Genomic DNA, 26,427 nt, shown 5'->3' on the forward strand with positions numbered 1-26,427 from the left:
CTCTGTGGGAAGGTTAGGTTAGGACTCAGCCTGTACTCTGTGGGAAGGTTAGTTAGGGCTCAGCCTGTACTCTGTGGGAAGGTTAGGTTAGTTAGGACTCAGCCTGTACTCTGTGGGAAGGTTAGTTAGGACTCAGCCTGTACTCTGTGGGAAGGTTAGTTAGGACTCAGCCTGTACTCTGTGGGAAGGTTAGGTTAGTTAGGACTCAGCCTGTACTCTGTGGGAAGGTTAGGTTAGTTAGGACTCAGCCTGTACTCTGTGGGAAGGTTAGGTTAGGACTCAGCCTGTACTCTGTGGGAAGGTTAGGTTAGGACTCAGCCTGTACTCTGTGGGAAGGTTAGTTAGGACTCAGCCTGTACTCTGTGGGAAGGTTAGGTTAGGACTCAGCCTGTACTCTGTGGGAAGGTTAGTTAGGGCTCAGCCTGTACTCTGTGGGAAGGTTAGGTTAGTTAGGACTCAGCCTGTACTCTGTGGGAAGGTTAGGTTAGTTAGGACTCAGCCTGTACTCTGTGGGAAGGTTAGGTTAGGACTCAGCCTGTACTCTGTGGGAAGGTTAGGTTAGGACTCAGCCTGTACTCTGTGGGAAGGTTAGGTTAGGACTCAGCCTGTACTATGTGGGAAGGTTAGGTTAGGACTCAGCCTGTACTCTGTGGGAAGGTTAGTTAGGACTCAGCCTGTACTCTGTGGGAAGGTTAGTTAGGACTCAGCCTGTACTCTGTGGGAAGGTTAGTTAGGACTCAGCTTGTACTCTGTGGGAAGGTTAGGTTAGTTAGGACAGCCTGTACTCTGTGGGAAGGTTAGGTTAGTTAGGACTCAGCCTGTACTCTGTGGGAAGGTTAGGTTAGTTAGGGCTCAGCCTGTACTCTGTGGGAAGGTTAGTTAGGACTCAGACTGTACTCTGTGGGAAGGTTAGGTTAGTTAGGAGTCAGCCTGTACTCTGTGGGAAGGTTAGGTTAGTTAGGACTCAGCCTGTACTCTGTGGGAAGGTTAGGTTAGTTAGGGCTCAGCCTGTACTCTGTGGGAAGGTTAGTTAGGACTCAGCCTGTACTCTGTGGGAAGGTTAGGTTAGTTAGGGCTCAGCCTGTACTCTGTGGGAAGGTTAGTTAGGGCTCAGCCTGTACTCTGTGGGAAGGTTAGTTAGGACTCAGCCTGTACTCTGTGGGAAGGTTAGTTAGGACTCAGCCTGTACTCTGTGGGAAGGTTAGGTTAGTTAGGACTCAGCCTGTACTATGTGGGAAGGTTAGGTTAGTTAGGACTCAGCCTGTACTCTGTGGGAAGGTTAGGTTAGTTAGGGCTCAGCCTGTACTCTGTGGGAAGGTTAGTTAGGACTCAGCCTGTACTCTGTGGGAAGGTTAGGTTAGTTAGGATTCAGCCTGTACTTTGTGGGAAGGTTAGGTTAGTTAGGACTCAGCCTGTACTCTGTGGGAAGGTTAGGTTAGTTAGGGCTCAGCCTGTACTCTGTGGGAAGGTTAGGTTAGTTAGGACTCAGCCTGTACTCTGTGGGAAAGTTAGGTTAATTAGGAGTCAGCCTGTACTCTGTGGGAAGGTTAGGTTAGTTAGGACTCAGCCTGTACTCTGTGGGAAGGTTAGTTAGGACTCAGCCTGTACTCTGTGGGAAGGTTAGTTAGGACTCAGCCTGTACTCTGTGGGAAGGATAGGTTAGTTAGGGCTCAGCCTGTACTCTGTGGGAAGGTTAGTTAGGACTCAGCCTGTACTCTGTGGGAAGGTTAGTTAGGACTCAGCCTGTACTCTGTGGGAAGGTTAGGTTAGTTAGGACTCAGCCTGTACTCTGTGGGAAGGTTAGTTAGGACTCAGCCTGTACTCTGTGGGAAGGTTAGTTAGGACTCAGCCTGTACTCTGTGGGAAGGTTAGTTAGGACTCAGCCTGTACTCTGTGGGAAGGTTAGGTTAGTTAGGACTCAGCCTGTACTTTGTGGGAAGGTTAGTTAGGGCTCAGCCTGTACTCTGTGGGAAGGTTAGGTTAGTTAGGACTCAGCCTGTACTCTGTGGGAAGGTTAGTTAGGACACAGCCTGTAATCTGTGGGAAGGTTAGTTAGGACTCAGCCTGTACTCTGTGGGAAGGTTAGGTTAGTTAGGACTCAGCCTGTACTCTGTGGGAAGGTTAGGTTAGTTAGGACTCAGCCTGTACTCTGTGGGAAGGTTAGGTTAGTTAGGACTCAGCCTGTACTCTGTGGGAAGGTTAGGTTAGTTAGGACTCAGCCTGTACTCTGTGGGAAGGTTAGGTTAGTTAGGACTCAGCCTGTACTCTGTGGGAAGGTTAGGTTAGTTAGGACTCAGCCTGTACTCTGTGGGAAGGTTAGTTAGGACTCAGCCTGTACTCTGTGGGAAGGTTAGTTAGGACTCAGCCTGTACTCTGTGGGAAGGTTAGTTAGGACTCAGCCTGTACTCTGTGGGAAGGTTAGTTAGGACTCAGCCTGTACTCTGTGGGAAGGTTAGTTAGGGCTCAGCCTGTACTCTGTGGGAAGGTTAGGTTAGTTAGGAGTCAGCCTGTACTCTGTGGGAAGGTTAGTTAGGACTCAGCCTGTACTCTGTGGGAAGGTTAGTTAGGACTCAGTCTGTACTCTGTGGGAAGGTTAGGTTAGTTAGGACTCAGCCTGTACTCTGTGGGAAGGTTAGTTAGGACTCAGCCTGTACTCTGTGGGAAGGTTAGTTAGGACTCAGCCTGTACTCTGTGGGAAGGTTAGTTAGGAGTCAGCCTGTACTCTGTGGGAAGGTTAGTTAGGAGTCAGCCTGTACTCTGTGGGAAGGTTAGTTAGGAGTCAGCCTGTACTCTGTGGGAAGGTTAGGTTAGTTAGGACTCAGCCTGTACTCTGTGGGAAGGTTAGGTTAGTTAGGACTCAGCCTGTACTCTGTGGGAAGGTTAGTTAGGACTCAGCCTGTACTCTGTGGGAAGGTTAGTTAGGACTCAGCCTGTACTCTGTGGGAAGGTTAGTTAGGACTCAGCCTGTACTCTGTGGGAAGGATAGGTTAGTTAGGACTCAGCCTGTACTCTGTGGGAAGGATAGGTTAGTTAGGAGTCAGCCTGTACTCTGTGGGAAGGTTAGGTTAGTTAGGACTCAGCCTGTACTCTGTGGGAAGGTTAGTTAGGACTCAGCCTGTACTCTGTGGGAAGGTTAGGTTAGTTAGGACTCAGCCTGTACTCTGTGGGAAGGTTAGTTAGGACTCAGCCTGTACTCTGTGGGAAGGTTAGTTAGGACTCAGCCTGTACTCTGTGGGAAGGTTAGGGCTGTTCATGGCTGCTGTGGGCCCTTTAACTCCACCTGTAGAAGTAGTAGCAGTAGGTAGTGTGATTTACTGCGGTCAGATCGACTGGTGGACTGTAGATCAGAGGAAAGACCATTCATCTGTTCAGCCAGGTCTAGGGGTCAGGGGTGAGGTACAAGACTTACTGCGGTCTGATCGACTGGTGGACAGTAGATCAGTAGAAGGTCTGTTACTCTGTTCTACCAGGTCTAGGGGTCAGGGGTCAGGTACAAGACTTACTGCGGTCTGATCGACTGGTGGACAGTAGATCAGTAGAAGGTCTGTTACTCTGTTCTACCAGGACTACAGCCATCCTGATGTCCTCTATCCATTTCACCATCTCTGATGCACAGCTTGGTACAGAGTACAGACATGGGTTAGATGCACAGCTAGGACCTTTCTAATGACTGATTGTGGCCCCTGGGGCTAAATGAGTTTAACACCCCTGCTCTAGAACACCCTAAACCACCCTGGAACACTCTAGAACACCCTAAAACACTCTAAACCACCCTTGAACACTCTAGAACACCCTAAAACACTCGAAACCACCCTTGAACACCCTAAAACATTCTAAACCACCCTGGAACACTGTAAAACACCCTAAAACATCAAGAAAATGGAATAACACCCAGAACACATCTAGAACACTTGTACCTTGCTGCCACGACGACAGACTGGCGCTGACCAAACAGAGTGAAGGAATGAGGAACTCCCCACTCATCCTCACTCTCCCTGATCTGAGGACACAGACACAGGTTGGATCAGAGGAGAGTGACCTCTACTAATTTACAGCTGTGTTATGTCATCTGAAGCTACCAGCATGGGGCCAGCTTCCTGGACACACATTAAGTCTAATCCTGGAATAAATGTTTTCTCTATATATCTGCCGTTTTAGGACGAGGCTTAATGTGTGTCCAGGAAACTGGCCCATAATGTTAAGGTTCAGGTTCTGGAGACTCTTACTGTCATGCCGTGGAGAGGCAGCTGGCCGTGAACTTTGAACTGGTTGTCTGCTGTCATACCTCTGCTGGTGTACACCAGGGAATCACTGAACTGGAGGAGTGAGGGAGGAACACAGAGATATAATGAGACATCACTGAACTGGAGGAGGAGGAGAGAGGAACACAGAGATATAATGAGACATCACTGAACTGGAGGAGGAGAGAGAGGGAGGAACACAGAGATATAATGAGACATCACTGTACTGGAGGAGGAGAGAGGGAGGAACACAGAGATATAATGAGACATCACTAAACTGGAGGAGGAGGAGAGAGAGGAACACAGAGATATAATGAGACATCACTGAACTGGAGGAGGAGGAGAGAGAGGGAGGAACACAGAGATATAATGAGACATCACTGAACTGGAGGAGGAGGAGAGAGGGAGGAACACAGAGATATAATGAGACATCACTGAACTGGAGGAGGAGGAGAGAGGGAGGAACACAGAGATATAATGAGACATCACTGAACTGGAGGAGGAGAGAGGGAGGAACACAGAGATATAATGAGACATCACTGAACTGGAGGAGGAGAGAGAGAGGGAGGAACACAGAGATATAATGAGACATCACTGAACTGGAGGAGGAGGAGAGAGAGAGAGGAACACAGAGATATAATGAGACATCACTGAACTGGAGGAGGAGGAGAGAGGAACACAGAGATATAATGAGACATCACTGAACTGGAGGAGGAGAGAGAGGAACACAGAGATATAATGAGACATCACTGAACTGGAGGAGGAGGAGAGAGGGAGGAACACAGAGATATAATGAGACATCACTGAACTGGAGGAGGAGAGAGGGAGGAACACAGAGATATAATGAGACATCACTGAACTGGAGGAGGAGGAGGAGAGAGGGAGAGAGGGAGGAACACAGAGATATAATGAGACATCACTGAACTGGAGGAGGAGGAGGGAGGAACACAGAGATATAATGAGACATCACTGAACTGGAGGAGGAGAGAGAGAGGGAGGAACACAGAGATATAATGAGACATCACTGAACTGGAGGAGGAGGAGGGAGGAACACAGAGATATAATGAGACATCACTGAACTGGAGGAGGAGGAGGAGAGAGGGAGAGAGGGAGGAACACAGAGATATAATGAGACATCACTGAACTGGAGGAGGAGGAGGAGAGAGGGAGAGAGGGAGGAACACAGAGATATAATGAGACATCACTGAACTGGAGGAGGAGGAGGAGAGAGGGAGAGAGGGAGGAACACAGAGATATAATGAGACATCACTGAACTGGAGGAGGAGGAGAGAGGGAGGAACACAGAGATATAATGAGACATCACTGAACTGGAGGAGGAGAGAGAGGGAGGAACACAGAGATATAATGAGACATCACTGAACTGGAGGAGGAGGAGAGAGAGAGGAACACAGAGATATAATGAGACATCACTGAACTGGAGGAGGAGGAGGAGAGAGGGAGGAACACAGAGATATAATGAGACATCACTGAACTGGAGGAGGAGGAGAGAGGGAGGAACACAGAGATATAATGAGACATCACTGAACTGGAGGAGGAGGAGGAGAGAGGGAGGAACACAGAGATATAATGAGACATCACTGAACTGGAGGAGGAGGAGGAGAGAGGGAGGAACACAGAGATATAATGAGACATCACTGAACTGGAGGAGGAGGAGGAGAGAGGGAGGAACACAGAGATATAATGAGACATCACTGAACTGGAGGAGGAGGAGGAGAGAGAGAGGAACACAGAGATATAATGAGACATCACTGAACTGGAGGAGGAGGAGGAGAGAGGGAGGAACACAGAGATATAATGAGACATCACTGAACTGGAGGAGGAGAGAGGGAGGAACACAGAGATATAATGAGACATCACTGAACTGGAGGAGGAGGAGAGAGAGAGGAACACAGAGATATAATGAGACATCACTGAACTGGAGGAGGAGAGAGGGAGGAACACAGAGATATAATGAGACATCACTGAACTGGAGGAGGAGGAGAGAGAGGGAGGAACACAGAGATATAATGAGACATCACTGAACTGGAGGAGGAGAGAGGGAGGAACACAGAGATATAATGAGACATCACTGAACTGGAGGAGGAGGAGAGAGGGAGGAACACAGAGATATAATGAGACATCACTGAACTGGAGGAGGAGGAGAGAGGGAGGAACACAGAGATATAATGAGACATCACTGTACTGGAGGAGGAGGAGAGAGGGAGGGACACAGAGATATAATGAGACATCACTGTACTGGAGGAGGAGGAGAGAGGGAGGGACACAGAGATATAATGAGACATCACTGAACTGGAGGAGGAGAGAGGGAGGAACACAGAGATATAATGAGACATCACTGTACTGGAGGAGGAGAGAGAGAGGAACACAGAGATATAATGAGACATCACTGAACTGGAGGAGGAGGAGAGAGGGAGGAACACAGAGATATAATGAGACATCACTGAACTGGAGGAGGAGGAGGAGAGAGAGGGAGGAACACAGAGATATAATGAGACATCACTGAACTGGAGGAGGAGAGAGGGAGGAACACAGAGATATAATGAGACATCACTGAACTGGAGGAGGAGAGAGAGAGGGAGGAACACAGAGATATAATGAGACATCACTGAACTGGAGGAGGAGGAGAGAGGGAGGAACACAGAGATATAATGAGACATCACTGAACTGGAGGAGGAGGAGAGAGGGAGGAACACAGAGATATAATGAGACATCACTGAACTGGAGGAGGAGGAGAGAGGGAGGAACACAGAGATATGAGACATCACTGAACTGGAGGAGGAGAGAGAGGGAGGAACACAGAGATATAATGAGACATCACTGAACTGGAGGAGGAGAGAGGGAGGAACACAGAGATATAATGAGACATCACTGAACTGGAGGAGGAGGAGGAGAGAGGAACACAGAGATATAATGAGACATCACTGAACTGGAGGAGGAGGAGAGAGGGAGGAACACAGAGATATAATGAGACATCACTGAACTGGAGGAGGAGGAGAGAGAGGAACACAGAGATATAATGAGACATCACTGAACTGGAGGAGGAGAGAGGGAGGGAGGGAGGGAGGAACACAGAGATATAATGAGACATCACTGAACTGGAGGAGGAGGAGGAGAGAGGGAGGGAGGGAGGAACACAGAGATATGATGAGACATCACTGAACTGGAGGAGGAGGAGAGAGGGAGGAACACAGAGATATAATGAGACATCACTGAACTGGAGGAGGAGGAGGAGAGAGAGGAACACAGAGATATAATGAGACATCACTGAACTGGAGGAGGAGAGAGGGAGGAACACAGAGATATAATGAGACATCACTGAACTGGAGGAGGAGGAGGAGAGAGGGAGGGAGGGAGGAACACAGAGATATAATGAGACATCACTGAACTGGAGGAGGAGAGAGAGAGGGAGGAACACAGAGATATAATGAGACATCACTGAACTGGAGGAGGAGGAGAGAGGGAGGAACACAGAGATATAATGAGACATCACTGAACTGGAGGAGGAGGAGAGAGGGAGGGAGGGAGGAACACAGAGATATAATGAGACATCACTGAACTGGAGGAGGAGGAGAGAGAGGAACACAGAGATATAATGAGACATCACTGAACTGGAGGAGGAGGAGGAGAGAGGGAGGGAGGGAGGAACACAGAGATATAATGAGACATCACTGAACTGGAGGAGGAGGAGAGAGGGAGGAACACAGAGATATAATGAGACATCACTGTACTGGAGGAGGAGGAGGAGAGAGGGAGGAACACAGAGATATAATGAGACATCACTGAACTGGAGGAGGAGAGAGGGAGGAACACAGAGATATAATGAGACATCACTGAACTGGAGGAGGAGGAGAGAGGGAGGAACACAGAGATATAATGAGACATCACTGAACTGGAGGAGGAGGAGGAGAGAGAGGAACACAGAGATATAATGAGACATCACTGAACTGGAGGAGGAGAGAGAGGGAGGAACACAGAGATATAATGAGACATCACTGAACTGGAGGAGGAGGAGAGAGGGAGGAACACAGAGATATAATGAGACATCACTGAACTGGAGGAGGAGAGAGAGGGAGGAACACAGAGATATAATGAGACATCACTGAACTGGAGGAGGAGGAGAGAGGGAGGAACACAGAGATATAATGAGACATCACTGAACTGGAGGAGGAGAGAGGGAGGAACACAGAGATATAATGAGACATCACTGAACTGGAGGAGGAGGAGAGAGGGAGGAACACAGAGATATAATGAGACATCACTGAACTGGAGGAGGAGAGAGAGGAACACAGAGATATAATGAGACATCACTGAACTGGAGGAGGAGGAGAGAGGGAGGAACACAGAGATATAATGAGACATCACTGAACTGGAGGAGGAGGAGAGAGGGAGGAACACAGAGATATAATGAGACATCACTGAACTGGAGGAGGAGGAGAGAGGGAGGAACACAGAGATATAATGAGACATCACTGAACTGGAGGAGGAGGAGAGAGGGAGGAACACAGAGATATAATGAGACATCACTGAACTGGAGGAGGAGGAGAGAGGGAGGGAGGGAGGAACACAGAGATATAATGAGACATCACTGAACTGGAGGAGGAGGAGAGAGGAACACAGAGATATAATGAGACATCACTGAACTGGAGGAGGAGAGAGGGAGGAACACAGAGATATAATGAGACATCACTGAACTGGAGGAGGAGGAGAGAGAGGGAGGAACACAGAGATATAATGAGACATCACTGAACTGGAGGAGGAGGAGAGAGAGGGAGGAACACAGAGATATAATGAGACATCACTGAACTGGAGGAGGAGGAGAGAGGGAGGAACACAGAGATATAATGAGACATCACTGAACTGGAGGAGGAGGAGAGAGGGAGGAACACAGAGATATAATGAGACATCACTGAACTGGAGGAGGAGGAGAGAGGGAGGAACACAGAGATATAATGAGACATCACTGAACTGGAGGAGGAGGAGGAGAGAGGGAGGAACACAGAGATATAATGAGACATCACTGAACTGGAGGAGGAGGAGAGAGAGGAACACAGAGATATAATGAGACATCACTGAACTGGAGGAGGAGAGAGAGGAACACAGAGATATAATGAGACATCACTGAACTGGAGGAGGAGGAGAGAGAGAGAGAGGGAGGGACAGAGAGAGAGATAGGGTGAGTGAGGAGCAGAGGAGTCATGTGACAGGAAGTAGGAAGTAATGACTAACCAGGAAGAACATTCTTTGCTGTAGTCCTTTCCCTGAGAGCTTACTGAGACAGCCCAGTCTGATAAACTCCTGGATGGGTGACAGAAACAACACAGAGGAAACAATGAACAACGACAGGAAGTTAGATACACTAAAGGACAACATGAGGACTGATGTACTACAACTTGGAATAAATCACTACAATACTTGTCAAAGCAAAGCCAGGGAAAACTGTTATCTTACCCTGCCAGATATAGCCAGGTCCTGGATGCCTGTCAGATCTTTCTTCAGTTCTAGAAGCTTCTGGATGTTCTCCATCTTCATCATGGTTCCCTGAAGCTGCAGCACCATCTCTGATATATCAGCTAGGGCAGCTAGAGGAGGAGTGTTAGTACACACACCATCTCTGATATATCAGCTAGAGGAGGAGTGTTCTCTCTCTAACACACACCATCTCTGATATATCAGCTAGAGGAGGAGTGTTCTCTCTCTAACACACACGATCTCTGATATATCAGCTAGAGGAGGAGTGTTCTCTCTCTAACACACACCATCTCTGATACATCAGCTAGAGGAGGAGTGTTCTCTTTCTAACACACACCATCTCTGATATATCAGCTAGAGGAGGAGTGTTCTCTCTCTAACACACACCATCTCTGATATATCAGCTAGAGGAGGAGTGTTCTCTCTCTAACACACACCATCTCTGATATATCAGCTAGAGGAGGAGTGTTCTCTCTCTAACACACACCATCTCTGATATATCAACTAGAGGAGCAGGGTTCTCTGAGATATTAACTAGACAACTAGAGGAGCAGGGTTCTCTGAGATATTAACTAGACAACTAGAGGAGCAGGGTTCTCTGAGATATTAACTAGACAACTAGAGGAGCAGGGTTCTCTGAGATATTAACTAGACAACTAGAGGAGCAGGGTTCTCTCTGAGATATTAACTAGACAACTAGAGGAGCAGGGTTCTCTCTGAGATATTAACTAGACAACTAGAGGAGCAGGGTTCTCTGAGATATTAACTAGACAACTAGAGGAGCAGGGTTCTCTCTGAGATATTAACTAGACAACTAGAGGAGCAGGGTTCTCTCTGAGATATTAACTAGACAACTAGAGGAGCAGGGTTCTCTCTGAGATATTAACTAGACAACTAGAGGAGCAGGGTTCTCTCTGAGATATTAACTAGACAACTAGAGGAGCAGGGTTCTCTGAGATATTAACTAGACAACTAGAGGAGCAGGGTTCTCTGAGATATTAACTAGACAACTAGAGGAGCAGGGTTCTCTCTGAGATATTAACTAGACAACTAGAGGAGCAGGGTTCTCTGAGATATTAACTAGACAACTAGAGGAGCAGGGTTCTCTGAGATATTAACTAGACAACTAGAGGAGCAGGGTTCTCTCTGAGATATTAACTAGACAACTAGAGGAGCAGGGTTCTCTGAGATATTAACTAGACAACTAGAGGAGCAGGGTTCTCTGAGATATTAACTAGACAACTAGAGGAGCAGGGTTCTCTGAGATATTAACTAGACAACTAGAGGAGCAGGGTTCTCTCTGAGATATTAACTAGACAACTAGAGGAGCAGGGTTCTCTGAGATATTAACTAGACAACTAGAGGAGCAGGGTTCTCTGAGATATTAACTAGACAACTAGAGGAGCAGGGTTCTCTGAGATATTAACTAGACAACTAGAGGAGCAGGGTTCTCTGAGATATTAACTAGACAACTAGAGGAGCAGGGTTCTCTGAGATATTAACTAGACAACTAGAGGAGCAGGGTTCTCTGAGATATTAACTAGACAACTAGAGGAGCAGGGTTCTCTCTGAGATATTAACTAGACAACTAGAGGAGCAGGGTTCTCTCTGAGATATTAACTAGACAACTAGAGGAGCAGGGTTCTCTCTGAGATATTAACTAGACAACTAGAGGAGCAGGGTTCTCTCTGAGATATTAACTAGACAACTAGAGGAGCAGGGTTCTCTGAGATATTAACTAGACAACTAGAGGAGCAGGGTTCTCTGAGATATTAACTAGACAACTAGAGGAGCAGGGTTCTCTCTGAGATATTAACTAGACAACTAGAGGAGCAGGGTTCTCTGAGATATTAACTAGACAACTAGAGGAGCAGGGTTCTCTGAGATATTAACTAGACAACTAGAGGAGCAGGGTTCTCTCTGAGATATTAACTAGACAACTAGAGGAGCAGGGTTCTCTGAGATATTAACTAGACAACTAGAGGAGCAGGGTTCTCTCTGAGATATTAACTAGACAACTAGAGGAGCAGGGTTCTCTGAGATATTAACTAGACAACTAGAGGAGCAGGGTTCTCTCTGAGATATTAACTAGACAACTAGAGGAGCAGGGTTCTCTGAGATATTAACTAGACAACTAGAGGAGCAGGGTTCTCTGAGATATTAACTAGACAACTAGAGGAGCAGGGTTCTCTGAGATATTAACTAGACAACTAGAGGAGCAGGGTTCTCTGAGATATTAACTAGACAACTAGAGGAGCAGGGTTCTCTGAGATATTAACTAGACAACTAGAGGAGCAGGGTTCTCTGAGATATTAACTAGACAACTAGAGGAGCAGGGTTCTCTCTGAGATATTAACTAGACAACTAGAGGAGCAGGGCTCTCTGAGATATTAACTGGAGGAGCAGGGTTCTCTGAGATATTAACTAGACAACTAGAGGAGCAGGGTTCTCTCTGAGATATTAACTGGAGGAGCAGGGTTCTCTGAGATATTAACTGGAGGAGCAGGGTTCTCTGAGATATTAACTGGAGGAGCAGGGCTCTCTGAGATATTAACTGGAGGAGCAGGGCTCTCTGAGATATTAACTGGAGGAGCAGGGTTCTCTGAGATATTAACTAGACAACTAGAGGAGCAGGGTTCTCTGAGATATTAACTGGAGGAGCAGGGTTCTCTGAGATATTAACTGGAGGAGCAGGGCTCTCTGAGATATTAACTGGAGGAGCAGGGTTCTCTGAGATATTAACTAGACAACTAGAGGAGCAGGGCTCTCTGAGATATTAACTAGACAACTAGAGGAGCAGGGTTCTCTCTGAGATATTAACTAGACAACTAGAGGAGCAGGGTTCTCTCTGAGATATTAACTAGACAACTAGAGGAGCAGGGTTCTCTGAGATATTAACTAGACAACTAGAGGAGCAGGGTTCTCTGAGATATTAACTAGACAACTAGAGGAGCAGGGTTCTCTGAGATATTAACTAGACAACTAGAGGAGCAGGGCTCTCTGAGATATTAACTGGAGGAGCAGGGTTCTCTGAGATATTAACTAGACAACTAGAGGAGCAGGGTTCTCTGAGATATTAACTAGACAACTAGAGGAGCAGGGTTCTCTGAGATATTAACTAGACAACTAGAGGAGCAGGGTTCTCTCTGAGATATTAACTAGACAACTAGAAGAGCAGGGTTCTCTGAGATATTAACTAGACAACTAGAGGAGCAGGGTTCTCTGAGATATTAACTGGAGGAGCAGGGTTCTCTCTGAGATATTAACTAGACAACTAGAGGAGCAGGGTTCTCTGAGATATTAACTAGACAACTAGAGGAGCAGGGTTCTCTCTGAGATATTAACTAGACAACTAGAGGAGCAGGGTTCTCTGAGATATTAACTAGACAACTAGAGGAGCAGGGTTCTCTGAGATATTAACTAGACAACTAGAGGAGCAGGGTTCTCTGAGATATTAACTGGAGGAGCAGGGTTCTCTGAGATATTAACTAGACAACTAGAGGAGCAGGGTTCTCTGAGATATTAACTGGAGGAGCAGGGTTCTCTGAGATATTAACTAGACAACTAGAGGAGCAGGGTTCTCTGAGATATTAACTAGAGGAGCAGGGTTCTCTGAGATATTAACTAGACAACTAGAGGAGCAGGGTTCTCTGAGATATTAACTAGACAACTAGAGGAGCAGGGTTCTCTCTGAGATATTAACTAGACAACTAGAGGAGCAGGGCTCTCTGAGATATTAACTGGAGGAGCAGGGTTCTCTGAGATATTAACTAGACAACTAGAGGAGCAGGGTTCTCTCTGAGATATTAACTGGAGGAGCAGGGTTCTCTCTGAGATATTAACTAGACAACTAGAGGAGCAGGGTTCTCTCTGAGATATTAACTAGACAACTAGAGGAGCAGGGTTCTCTGAGATATTAACTAGACAACTAGAGGAGCAGGGTTCTCTGAGATATTAACTAGACAACTAGAGGAGCAGGGTTCTCTGAGATATTAACTAGACAACTAGAGGAGCAGGGTTCTCTGAGATATTAACTGGAGGAGCAGGGTTCTCTCTGAGATATTAACTAGACAACTAGAGGAGCAGGGTTCTCTGAGATATTAACTAGACAACTAGAGGAGCAGGGTTCTCTCTGAGATATTAACTAGACAACTAGAGGAGCAGGGTTCTCTGAGATATTAACTAGACAACTAGAGGAGCAGGGTTCTCTGAGATATTAACTAGACAACTAGAGGAGCAGGGTTCTCTGAGATATTAACTGGAGGAGCAGGGTTCTCTGAGATATTAACTAGACAACTAGAGGAGCAGGGTTCTCTGAGATATTAACTGGAGGAGCAGGGTTCTCTGAGATATTAACTAGACAACTAGAGGAGCAGGGTTCTCTGAGATATTAACTAGAGGAGCAGGGTTCTCTGAGATATTAACTAGACAACTAGAGGAGCAGGGTTCTCTGAGATATTAACTAGACAACTAGAGGAGCAGGGTTCTCTCTGAGATATTAACTAGACAACTAGAGGAGCAGGGCTCTCTGAGATATTAACTGGAGGAGCAGGGTTCTCTGAGATATTAACTAGACAACTAGAGGAGCAGGGTTCTCTCTGAGATATTAACTGGAGGAGCAGGGTTCTCTGAGATATTAACTAGACAACTAGAGGAGCAGGGTTCTCTCTGAGATATTAACTAGACAACTAGAGGAGCAGGGTTCTCTGAGATATTAACTAGACAACTAGAGGAGCAGGGTTCTCTGAGATATTAACTAGACAACTAGAGGAGCAGGGTTCTCTGAGATATTAACTAGACAACTAGAGGAGCAGGGTTCTCTGAGATATTAACTGGAGGAGCAGGGTTCTCTGAGATATTAACTAGACAACTAGAGGAGCAGGGCTCTCTGAGATATTAACTGGAGGAGCAGGGTTCTCTGAGATATTAACTAGACAACTAGAGGAGCAGGGTTCTCTGAGATATTAACTAGACAACTAGAGGAGCAGGGTTCTCTGAGATATTAACTGGAGGAGCAGGGTTCTCTGAGATATTAACTAGACAACTAGAGGAGCAGGGTTCTCTGAGATATTAACTAGTCAACTAGAGGAGCAGGGTTCTCTCTGAGATATTAACTAGACAACTAGAGGAGCAGGGCTCTCTGAGATATCAACTAGAGGAGCAGGGTTCTCTGAGATATTAACTAGACAACTAGAGGAGCAGGGTTCTCTGAGATATTAACTAGACAACTAGAGGAGCAGGGTTCTCTGAGATATTAACTAGACAACTAGAGGAGCAGGGTTCTCTGAGATATTAACTAGACAACTAGAGGAGCAGGGTTCTCGCTGAGATATTAACTAGACAACTAGAGGAGCAGGGTTCTCTGAGATATTAACTAGACAACTAGAGGAGCAGGGTTCTCTCTGAGATATTAACTAGACAACTAGAGGAGCAGGGTTCTCTGAGATATTAACTAGACAACTAGAGGAGCAGGGTTCTCTGAGATATTAACTAGACAACTAGAGGAGCAGGGTTCTCTCTGAGATATTAACTAGACAACTAGAGGAGCAGGGTTCTCTCTGAGATATTAACTAGACAACTAGAGGAGCAGGGTTCTCTGAGATATTAACTAGACAACTAGAGGAGCAGGGTTCTCTCTGAGATATTAACTAGACAACTAGAGGAGCAGGGTTCTCTGAGATATTAACTAGACAACTAGAGGAGCAGGGTTCTCTGAGATATTAACTAGACAACTAGAGGAGCAGGGTTCTCTCTGAGATATTAACTAGACAACTAGAGGAGCAGGGTTCTCTCTGAGATATTAACTAGACAACTAGAGGAGCAGGGCTCTCTGAGATATTAACTGGAGGAGCAGGGTTCTCTGAGATATTAACTAGACAACTAGAGGAGCAGGGTTCTCTCTGAGATATTAACTGGAGGAGCAGGGTTCTCTCTGAGATATTAACTAGACAACTAGAGGAGCAGGGTTCTCTCTGAGATATTAACTAGACAACTAGAGGAGCAGGGTTCTCTGAGATATTAACTAGACAACTAGAGGAGCAGGGTTCTCTGAGATATTAACTAGACAACTAGAGGAGCAGGGTTCTCTGAGATATTAACTAGACAACTAGAGGAGCAGGGTTCTCTGAGATATTAACTGGAGGAGCAGGGTTCTCTGAGATATTAACTAGACAACTAGAGGAGCAGGGCTCTCTGAGATATTAACTGGAGGAGCAGGGTTCTCTGAGATATTAACTAGACAACTAGAGGAGCAGGGTTCTCTGAGATATTAACTAGACAACTAGAGGAGCAGGGTTCTCTGAGATATTAACTGGAGGAGCAGGGTTCTCTGAGATATTAACTAGACAACTAGAGGAGCAGGGTTCTCTGAGATATTAACTAGACAACTAGAGGAGCAGGGTTCTCTCTGAGATATTAACTAGACAACTAGAGGAGCAGGGCTCTCTGAGATATCAACTAGAGGAGCAGGGTTCTCTGAGATATTAACTAGACAACTAGAGGAGCAGGGTTCTCTGAGATATTAACTAGACAACTAGAGGAGCAGGGTTCTCTGAGATATTAACTAGACAACTAGAGGAGCAGGGTTCTCTGAGATATTAACTAGACAACTAGAGGAGCAGGGTTCTCGCTGAGATATTAACTAGACAACTAGAGGAGCAGGGTTCTCTGAGATATTAACTAGACAACTAGAGGAGCAGGGTTCTCTCTGAGATATTAACTAGACAACTAGAGGAGCAGGGTTCTCTGAGATATTAACTAGACAACTAGAGGAGCAGGGTTCTCTGAGATATTAACTAGACAACTAGAGGAGCAGGGTTCTCTCTGAGATATTAACTAGACAACTAGAGGAGCAGGGTTCTCTCTGAGATATTAACTAGACAACTAGAGGAGCAGGGTTCTCTGAGATATTAACTAGACAACTAGAGGAGCAGGGTTCTCTCTGAGATATTAACTAGACAACTAGAGGAGCAGGGTTCTCTGAGATATTAACTAGACAACTAGAGGAGCAGGGTTCTCTCTGAGATATTAACTAGACAACTAGAGGAGCAGGGTTCTCTCTGAGATATTAACTAGACAACTAGAGGAGCAGGGTTCTCTGAGATATTAACTAGAGGAGCAGGGTTCTCTGAGATATTAACTGGAGGAGCAGGGTTCTCGCTGAGATATTAACTAGACAACTAGAGGAGCAGGGTTCTCTCTGAGATATTAACTAGACAACTAGAGGAGCAGGGTTCTCTCTGAGATATTAACTAGACAACTAGAGGAGCAGGGTTCTCTCTGAGATATTAACTAGACAACTAGAGGAGCAGGGTTCTCTGAGATATTAACTAGACAACTAGAGGAGCAGGGTTCTCTGAGATATTAACTAGACAACTAGAGGAGCAGGGTTCTCTGAGATATTAACTAGACAACTAGAGGAGCAGGGTTCTCTGAGATATTAACTGGAGGAGCAGGGTTCTCTGAGATATTAACTAGACAACTAGAGGAGCAGGGTTCTCTCTGAGATATTAACTAGACAACTAGAGGAGCAGGGTTCTCTGAGATATTAACTAGACAACTAGAGGAGCAGGGTTCTCTCTGAGATATTAACTAGACAACTAGAGGAGCAGGGTTCTCTGAGATATTAACTAGACAACTAGAGGAGCAGGGTTCTCTCTGAGATATTAACTAGACAACTAGAGGAGCAGGGTTCTCTGAGATATTAACTAGACAACTAGAGGAGCAGGGTTCTCTGAGATATTAACTGGAGGAGCAGGGTTCTCTGAGATATTAACTAGACAACTAGAGGAGCAGGGTTCTCTGAGATATTAACTGGAGGAGCAGGGTTCTCTGAGATATTAACTAGACAACTAGAGGAGCAGGGCTCTCTGAGATATTAACTGGAGGAGCAGGGTTCTCTGAGATATTAACTAGACAACTAGAGGAGCAGGGTTCTCTGAGATATTAACTAGACAACTAGAGGAGCAGGGTTCTCTGAGATATTAACTGGAGGAGCAGGGTTCTCTGAGATATTAACTAGACAACTAGAGGAGCAGGGTTCTCTGAGATATTAACTAGTCAACTAGAGGAGCAGGGTTCTCTCTGAGATATTAACTAGACAACTAGAGGAGCAGGGCTCTCTGAGATATCAACTAGAGGAGCAGGGTTCTCTGAGATATTAACTAGACAACTAGAGGAGCAGGGTTCTCTGAGATATTAACTAGACAACTAGAGGAGCAGGGTTCTCTGAGATATTAACTAGACAACTAGAGGAGCAGGGTTCTCTGAGATATTAACTAGACAACTAGAGGAGCAGGGTTCTCGCTGAGATATTAACTAGACAACTAGAGGAGCAGGGTTCTCTGAGATATTAACTAGACAACTAGAGGAGCAGGGTTCTCTCTGAGATATTAACTAGACAACTAGAGGAGCAGGGTTCTCTGAGATATTAACTAGACAACTAGAGGAGCAGGGTTCTCTGAGATATTAACTAGACAACTAGAGGAGCAGGGTTCTCTCTGAGATATTAACTAGACAACTAGAGGAGCAGGGTTCTCTCTGAGATATTAACTAGACAACTAGAGGAGCAGGGTTCTCTGAGATATTAACTAGACAACTAGAGGAGCAGGGTTCTCTGAGATATTAACTAGACAACTAGAGGAGCAGGGTTCTCTGAGATATTAACTAGACAACTAGAGGAGCAGGGTTCTCTCTGAGATATTAACTAGACAACTAGAGGAGCAGGGTTCTCTCTGAGATATTAACTAGACAACTAGAGGAGCAGGGTTCTCTGAGATATTAACTAGACAACTAGAGGAGCAGGGTTCTCTCTGAGATATTAACTAGACAACTAGAGGAGCAGGGTTCTCTGAGATATTAACTAGACAACTAGAGGAGCAGGGTTCTCTCTGAGATATTAACTAGACAACTAGAGGAGCAGGGTTCTCTCTGAGATATTAACTAGACAACTAGAGGAGCAGGGTTCTCTGAGATATTAACTAGAGGAGCAGGGTTCTCTGAGATATTAACTGGAGGAGCAGGGTTCTCGCTGAGATATTAACTAGACAACTAGAGGAGCAGGGTTCTCTCTGAGATATTAACTAGACAACTAGAGGAGCAGGGTTCTCTCTGAGATATTAACTAGACAACTAGAGGAGCAGGGTTCTCTCTGAGATATTAACTAGACAACTAGAGGAGCAGGGTTCTCTGAGATATTAACTAGACAACTAGAGGAGCAGGGTTCTCTGAGATATTAACTAGACAACTAGAGGAGCAGGGTTCTCTGAGATATTAACTAGACAACTAGAGGAGCAGGGTTCTCTGAGATATTAACTGGAGGAGCAGGGTTCTCTGAGATATTAACTAGACAACTAGAGGAGCAGGGTTCTCTCTGAGATATTAACTAGACAACTAGAGGAGCAGGGTTCTCTGAGATATTAACTAGACAACTAGAGGAGCAGGGTTCTCTCTGAGATATTAACTAGACAACTAGAGGAGCAGGGTTCTCTGAGATATTAACTAGACAACTAGAGGAGCAGGGTTCTCTCTGAGATATTAACTAGACAACTAGAGGAGCAGGGTTCTCTGAGATATTAACTAGACAACTAGAGGAGCAGGGTTCTCTGAGATATTAACTGGAGGAGCAGGGTTCTCTGAGATATTAACTAGACAACTAGAGGAGCAGGGTTCTCTGAGATATTAACTGGAGGAGCAGGGTTCTCTGAGATATTAACTAGACAACTAGAGGAGCAGGGCTCTCTGAGATATTAACTGGAGGAGCAGGGTTCTCTGAGATATTAACTAGACAACTAGAGGAGCAGGGTTCTCTGAGATATTAACTAGACAACTAGAGGAGCAGGGTTCTCTGAGATATTAACTGGAGGAGCAGGGTTCTCTGAGATATTAACTAGACAACTAGAGGAGCAGGGTTCTCTGAGATATTAACTAGTCAACTAGAGGAGCAGGGTTCTCTCTGAGATATTAACTAGACAACTAGAGGAGCAGGGCTCTCTGAGATATCAACTAGAGGAGCAGGGTTCTCTGAGATATTAACTAGACAACTAGAGGAGCAGGGTTCTCTGAGATATTAACTAGACAACTAGAGGAGCAGGGTTCTCTGAGATATTAACTAGACAACTAGAGGAGCAGGGTTCTCTGAGATATTAACTAGACAACTAGAGGAGCAGGGTTCTCGCTGAGATATTAACTAGACAACTAGAGGAGCAGGGTTCTCTGAGATATTAACTAGACAACTAGAGGAGCAGGGTTCTCTCTGAGATATTAACTAGACAACTAGAGGAGCAGGGTTCTCTGAGATATTAACTAGACAACTAGAGGAGCAGGGTTCTCTGAGATATTAACTAGACAACTAGAGGAGCAGGGTTCTCTCTGAGATATTAACTAGACAACTAGAGGAGCAGGGTTCTCTCTGAGATATTAACTAGACAACTAGAGGAGCAGGGTTCTCTGAGATATTAACTAGACAACTAGAGGAGCAGGGTTCTCTCTGAGATATTAACTAGACAACTAGAGGAGCAGGGTTCTCTGAGATATTAACTAGACAACTAGAGGAGCAGGGTTCTCTGAGATATTAACTAGACAACTAGAGGAGCAGGGTTCTCTCTGAGATATTAACTAGACAACTAGAGGAGCAGGGTTCTCTCTGAGATATTAACTAGACAACTAGAGGAGCAGGGCTCTCTGAGATATTAACTGGAGGAGCAGGGTTCTCTGAGATATTAACTAGACAACTAGAGGAGCAGGGTTCTCTCTGAGATATTAACTGGAGGAGCAGGGTTCTCTCTGAGATATTAACTAGACAACTAGAGGAGCAGGGTTCTCTCTGAGATATTAACTAGACAACTAGAGGAGCAGGGTTCTCTGAGATATTAACTAGACAACTAGAGGAGCAGGGTTCTCTGAGATATTAACTAGACAACTAGAGGAGCAGGGTTCTCTGAGATATTAACTAGACAACTAGAGGAGCAGGGTTCTCTGAGATATTAACTGGAGGAGCAGGGTTCTCTGAGATATTAACTAGACAACTAGAGGAGCAGGGCTCTCTGAGATATTAACTGGAGGAGCAGGGTTCTCTGAGATATTAACTAGACAACTAGAGGAGCAGGGTTCTCTGAGATATTAACTAGACAACTAGAGGAGCAGGGTTCTCTGAGATATTAACTGGAGGAGCAGGGTTCTCTGAGATATTAACTAGACAACTAGAGGAGCAGGGTTCTCTGAGATATTAACTAGACAACTAGAGGAGCAGGGTTCTCTCTGAGATATTAACTAGACAACTAGAGGAGCAGGGCTCTCTGAGATATCAACTAGAGGAGCAGGGTTCTCTGAGATATTAACTAGACAACTAGAGGAGCAGGGTTCTCTGAGATATTAACTAGACAACTAGAGGAGCAGGGTTCTCTGAGATATTAACTAGACAACTAGAGGAGCAGGGTTCTCTGAGATATTAACTAGACAACTAGAGGAGCAGGGTTCTCGCTGAGATATTAACTAGACAACTAGAGGAGCAGGGTTCTCTGAGATATTAACTAGACAACTAGAGGAGCAGGGTTCTCTCTGAGATATTAACTAGACAACTAGAGGAGCAGGGTTCTCTGAGATATTAACTAGACAACTAGAGGAGCAGGGTTCTCTGAGATATTAACTAGACAACTAGAGGAGCAGGGTTCTCTCTGAGATATTAACTAGACAACTAGAGGAGCAGGGTTCTCTCTGAGATATTAACTAGACAACTAGAGGAGCAGGGTTCTCTGAGATATTAACTAGACAACTAGAGGAGCAGGGTTCTCTCTGAGATATTAACTAGACAACTAGAGGAGCAGGGTTCTCTGAGATATTAACTAGACAACTAGAGGAGCAGGGTTCTCTCTGAGATATTAACTAGACAACTAGAGGAGCAGGGTTCTCTCTGAGATATTAACTAGACAACTAGAGGAGCAGGGTTCTCTGAGATATTAACTAGAGGAGCAGGGTTCTCTGAGATATTAACTGGAGGAGCAGGGTTCTCGCTGAGATATTAACTAGACAACTAGAGGAGCAGGGTTCTCTCTGAGATATTAACTAGACAACTAGAGGAGCAGGGTTCTCTCTGAGATATTAACTAGACAACTAGAGGAGCAGGGTTCTCTCTGAGATATTAACTAGACAACTAGAGGAGCAGGGTTCTCTGAGATATTAACTAGACAACTAGAGGAGCAGGGTTCTCTGAGATATTAACTAGACAACTAGAGGAGCAGGGTTCTCTGAGATATTAACTAGACAACTAGAGGAGCAGGGTTCTCTGAGATATTAACTGGAGGAGCAGGGTTCTCTGAGATATTAACTAGACAACTAGAGGAGCAGGGTTCTCTCTGAGATATTAACTAGACAACTAGAGGAGCAGGGTTCTCTGAGATATTAACTAGACAACTAGAGGAGCAGGGTTCTCTCTGAGATATTAACTAGACAACTAGAGGAGCAGGGTTCTCTGAGATATTAACTAGACAACTAGAGGAGCAGGGTTCTCTCTGAGATATTAACTAGACAACTAGAGGAGCAGGGTTCTCTGAGATATTAACTAGACAACTAGAGGAGCAGGGTTCTCTGAGATATTAACTGGAGGAGCAGGGTTCTCTGAGATATTAACTAGACAACTAGAGGAGCAGGGTTCTCTCTGAGATATTAACTAGACAACTAGAGGAGCAGGGTTCTCTGAGATATTAACTAGACAACTAGAGGAGCAGGGTTCTCTGATATATCAACTAGAGGAGCAGGGTTCTCTGAGATATTAACTAGACAACTAGAGGAGCAGGGTTCTCTCTGAGATATTAACTAGACAACTAGAGGAGCAGGGTTCTCTGAGATATTAACTAGACAACTAGAGGAGCAGGGTTCTCTGAGATATTAACTAGACAACTAGAGGAGCAGGGTTCTCTGAGATATTAACTAGACAACTAGAGGAGCAGGGTTCTCTGAGATATTAACTAGACAACTAGGGGAGCAGGGTTCTCTGAGATATTAACTAGACAACTAGAGGAGCAGGGTTCTCTCTGAGATATTAACTAGACAACTAGAGGAGCAGGGTTCTCTCTGAGATATTAACTAGACAACTAGAGGAGCAGGGTTCTCTGAGATATTAACTAGACAACTAGAGGAGCAGGGTTCTCTGAGATATTAACTAGACAACTAGAGGAGCAGGGTTCTCTGAGATATTAACTAGACAACTAGAGGAGCAGGGTTCTCTCTGAGATATTAACTAGACAACTAGAGGAGCAGGGTTCTCTGAGATATTAACTAGACAACTAGAGGAGCAGGGTTCTCTGAGATATTAACTAGACAACTAGAGGAGCAGGGTTCTCTGAGATATTAACTAGACAACTAGAGGAGCAGGGTTCTCTGAGATATTAACTAGACAACTAGAGGAGCAGGGTCCTACCTCTGCTGTCTCTGAAGTCTTGGTGTGTGGGGGGGTAGTGTTTGCAGAGTCTCTCCAGAATCAGTTTGTAGTGCAGCAGACGATGCAGGGGGCGTAGCAGGAACATGTTCAGGGACAGGTAACACACCTTCTGCTGCTCAAACTCTCCACACAACTCCTGCAGCCGCTGGGAGGCACGACAGGAACGCTCTAACTCAACCAACACCTCACCGTGACGCTGCAGGAGGGACGTCAACTGCTGCTGGGGCAGAGAGGAGAGGGGTTAGGGGAGAGGAGAGGGGTTAGGGAGAGGGGTTAGGGGAGAGGAGAGGGGTTAGGGGAGAGGAGAGGGGTTAGGGAGAGAGGAGAGGGGTTAGGGAGAGAGGAGAGGAGAGGGGTTAGGGAGAGAGGAGAAGGGTTAGGGGGAGGAGAGGGGTTAGGGGGAGAGGAGAGGGGTTAGGGGGAGAGGAGAGGGGTTAGGGAGAGGGGTAGGTTAGGTAGAAGATGTAGGGGTTAGAGGGAGAGGAGAGGGGTAGGTTAGGTAGAAGATGTAGGGGTTAGGGAGAGAGGAGAGGGGTTAGGGAGAGAGGAGAGAGGTAGGTTAGGTAGAAGATGTAGGGGTTAGAGAGAGAGGAGAGGGGTAGGTTAGGTAGAAGATGTAGGGGTTAGAGAGAGAGGAGAGGGGTAGGTTAGGTAGAAGATGTAGGGGTTAGAGAGAGAGGAGAGGGGTAGGTTAGGTAGAAGATGTAGGGGTTAGAGAGAGAGGAGAGGGGTAGGTTAGGTAGAAGATGTAGGGGTTAGAGAGAGAGAGGAGAGGGGTAGGTTAGGTAGAAGATGTAGGGGTTATAGAGAGAGGAAAGGGGTAGGTTAGGTAGAAGATGTAGGGGTTAGAGAGGGAGGAGAGGGGTAGGTTAGGTAGAAGATGTAGGGGTTAGAGAGAGAGGAGAGGGGTAGGTTAGGTAGAAGATGTAGGGGTTAGGGAGAGAGGAGAGGGGTAGGTTAGGTAGAAGATGTAGGGGTTAGAGAGAGAGAGAGGGGTAGGTTAGGTAGAAGATGTAGGGGTTAGAGAGAGAGGAGAGGGGTAGGTTAGGTAGAAGATGTAGGGGTTAGAGAGAGAGGAGAGGGGTAGGTTAGGTAGAAGGTGTAGGGGTTAGAGATAGAGGAGAGGGGTAGGTTAGGTAGAAGATGTAGGGGTTAGAGAGAGAGGAGAGGGGTAGGTTAGGTAGAAGATGTAGGGGTTAGAGAGAGAGGAGAGGGGTAGGTTAGGTAGAAGATGTAGGGGTTAGAGAGAGAGGAGAGGGGTAGGTTAGGTAGAAGATGTAGGGGTTAGAGAGAGAGGAGAGGGGTAGGTTAGGTAGAAGATGTAGGGGTTAGAGAGAGGAGAGGGGTAGGTTAGGTAGAAGATGTAGGGGATAGAGAGAGAGGAGAGGGGTAGGTTAGGTAGAAGATGTAGGGGTTAGAGAGGGAGGAGAGGGTAGGTTAGGTAGAAGATGTAGGGGTTAGAGAGAGAGGAGAGGGGTAGGTTAGGTAGAAGATGTAGGGGTTAGAGAGAGAGGAGAGGGGTAGGTTAGGTAGAAGATGTAGGGGTTAGAGAGAGAGGAGAGGGGTAGGTTAGGTAGAAGATGTAGGGGTTAGAGAGAGAGGAGCATGACGTCACCCACAGGTCATTACTCTGAGGACATGTTGAAGGGAACGATATCCACGTCTACTGTACCTTTAACCCCTGAATGTTCTTCAGCATGACGTCACCCACACGCTGGTAGTCTCCTTTAACGTGGGCGTTGGACCGCCCCTCCCTGGTGACAGAGAGAAATCAACATGGTGACCTGCTGCTAAGCCTAACCCTGCAGCAGACAGACAGACAGTGTTTCCTCTCTCAGTGACACCATAGTGAGGGGCAAGTGGAGAGACAACAGGGTTACCTGCTGCTAAGCCTAACCCTGCAGGAGACAGTGTTTCCTCTCTCAGTGACACCATAGTGAGGGGCAAGTGGAGAGACAACATGGTGACCTGCTGCTAAGCCTAACCCTGCAGGAGACAGACAGACGGTGTTTCCTCTCTCAGTGACACCATAGTGAGGGGCAAGTGGAGAGACAACATCACTCATTCAGTTACCCATCTGTCCATCTCTAATTGAAACCACATTGCAACAGCGTGATTAACAGCTGAGAAGCATCAATCCCCGGGAGAAGATCAAACCCTTCCTGTGAGTCGTTGAGAGAGTTATGACACGTAGACTGCATTCCTGAGATTCTCCAACCCACATGAAGATGTGCCACATGTACCTACTAGAGAACACTGAGCTAATCGGCGTAGTTACACAGCTCCACCACCAGATGGGGTAGTGGAGCAGTATTCACTAGGTCTGTCCTCTCAGAGGAGCAGTATTCACTAGGTCTGTCCTCTCAGAGGAGCAGTATTCACTAGGTCTGTCCTCTCAGAGGAGCAGTATTCACTAGGTCTGTCCTCTCAGAGGAGCAGTATTCACTAGGTCTGTCCTCTCAGAGGAGCAGTATTCACTAGGTCTGTCCTCTCAGAGGAGCAGTATTCACTAGGTCTGTCCTCTCAGAGGAGCAGTATTCACTAGGTCTGTCCTCTCAGAGGAGCAGTATTCACTAGGTCTGTCCTCTCAGAGGAGCAGTATTCACTAGGTCTGTCCTCTCAGAGCAGTATTCACTAGGTCTGTCCTCTAAGGAGCAGTATTCACTAGGTCTGTCCTCTAAGGAGCAGTATTCACTAGGTCTGTCCTCTCAGAGGAGCAGTATTCACTAGGTCTGTCCTCTCAGAGGAGCAGTATTCACTAGGTCTGTCCTCTCAGAGGAGCAGTATTCTCTAGGTCTGTCCTCTCAGAGCAGTATTCACTAGGTCTGTCCTCTAAGGAGCAGTATTCACTAGGTCTGTCCTCTAAGGAGCAGTATTCACTAGGTCTGTCCTCTCAGAGGAGCAGTATTCACTAGGTCTGTCCTCTCAGAGGAGCAGTATTCACTAGGTCTGTCCTCTCAGTGTTCCACAGGGTCTCTGATGGGTCGTCCACCAGGGGTCTCTGATGGGTCGTCCACCAGGGGTCTCTGATGGGTCGTCCACCAGGGGTCTCTGATGGGTCGTCCACCAGGGGTCTCTGATGGGTCGTCCACCAGGGGTCTCTGATGGGTCGTCCACCAGGGGTCTCTGATGGGCCGTCCACCAGGGGTCTCTGATGGGCCGTCCACCAGGGGTCTCTGATGGGCCGTCCACCAGGGGTCTCTGATGGGCCGTCCACCAGGGGTCTCTGATGGGTCGTCCACCAGGGGTCTCTGATGGGTC

At 46.3% G+C, this 26,427-nt stretch overlaps 1 pseudogene; it reads right to left on the bottom strand.

The window, feature by feature from the left end:
- Positions 1 to 26,427, bottom strand: part of LOC124022429 — a 118,837-nt pseudogene that overhangs the window by 18,973 nt on the left and 73,437 nt on the right.

Source organism: Oncorhynchus gorbuscha, unplaced genomic scaffold (genome assembly GCF_021184085.1).
Source record: "Oncorhynchus gorbuscha isolate QuinsamMale2020 ecotype Even-year unplaced genomic scaffold, OgorEven_v1.0 Un_scaffold_1383, whole genome shotgun sequence".
NCBI lineage: Eukaryota > Metazoa > Chordata > Actinopteri > Salmoniformes > Salmonidae > Oncorhynchus > Oncorhynchus gorbuscha.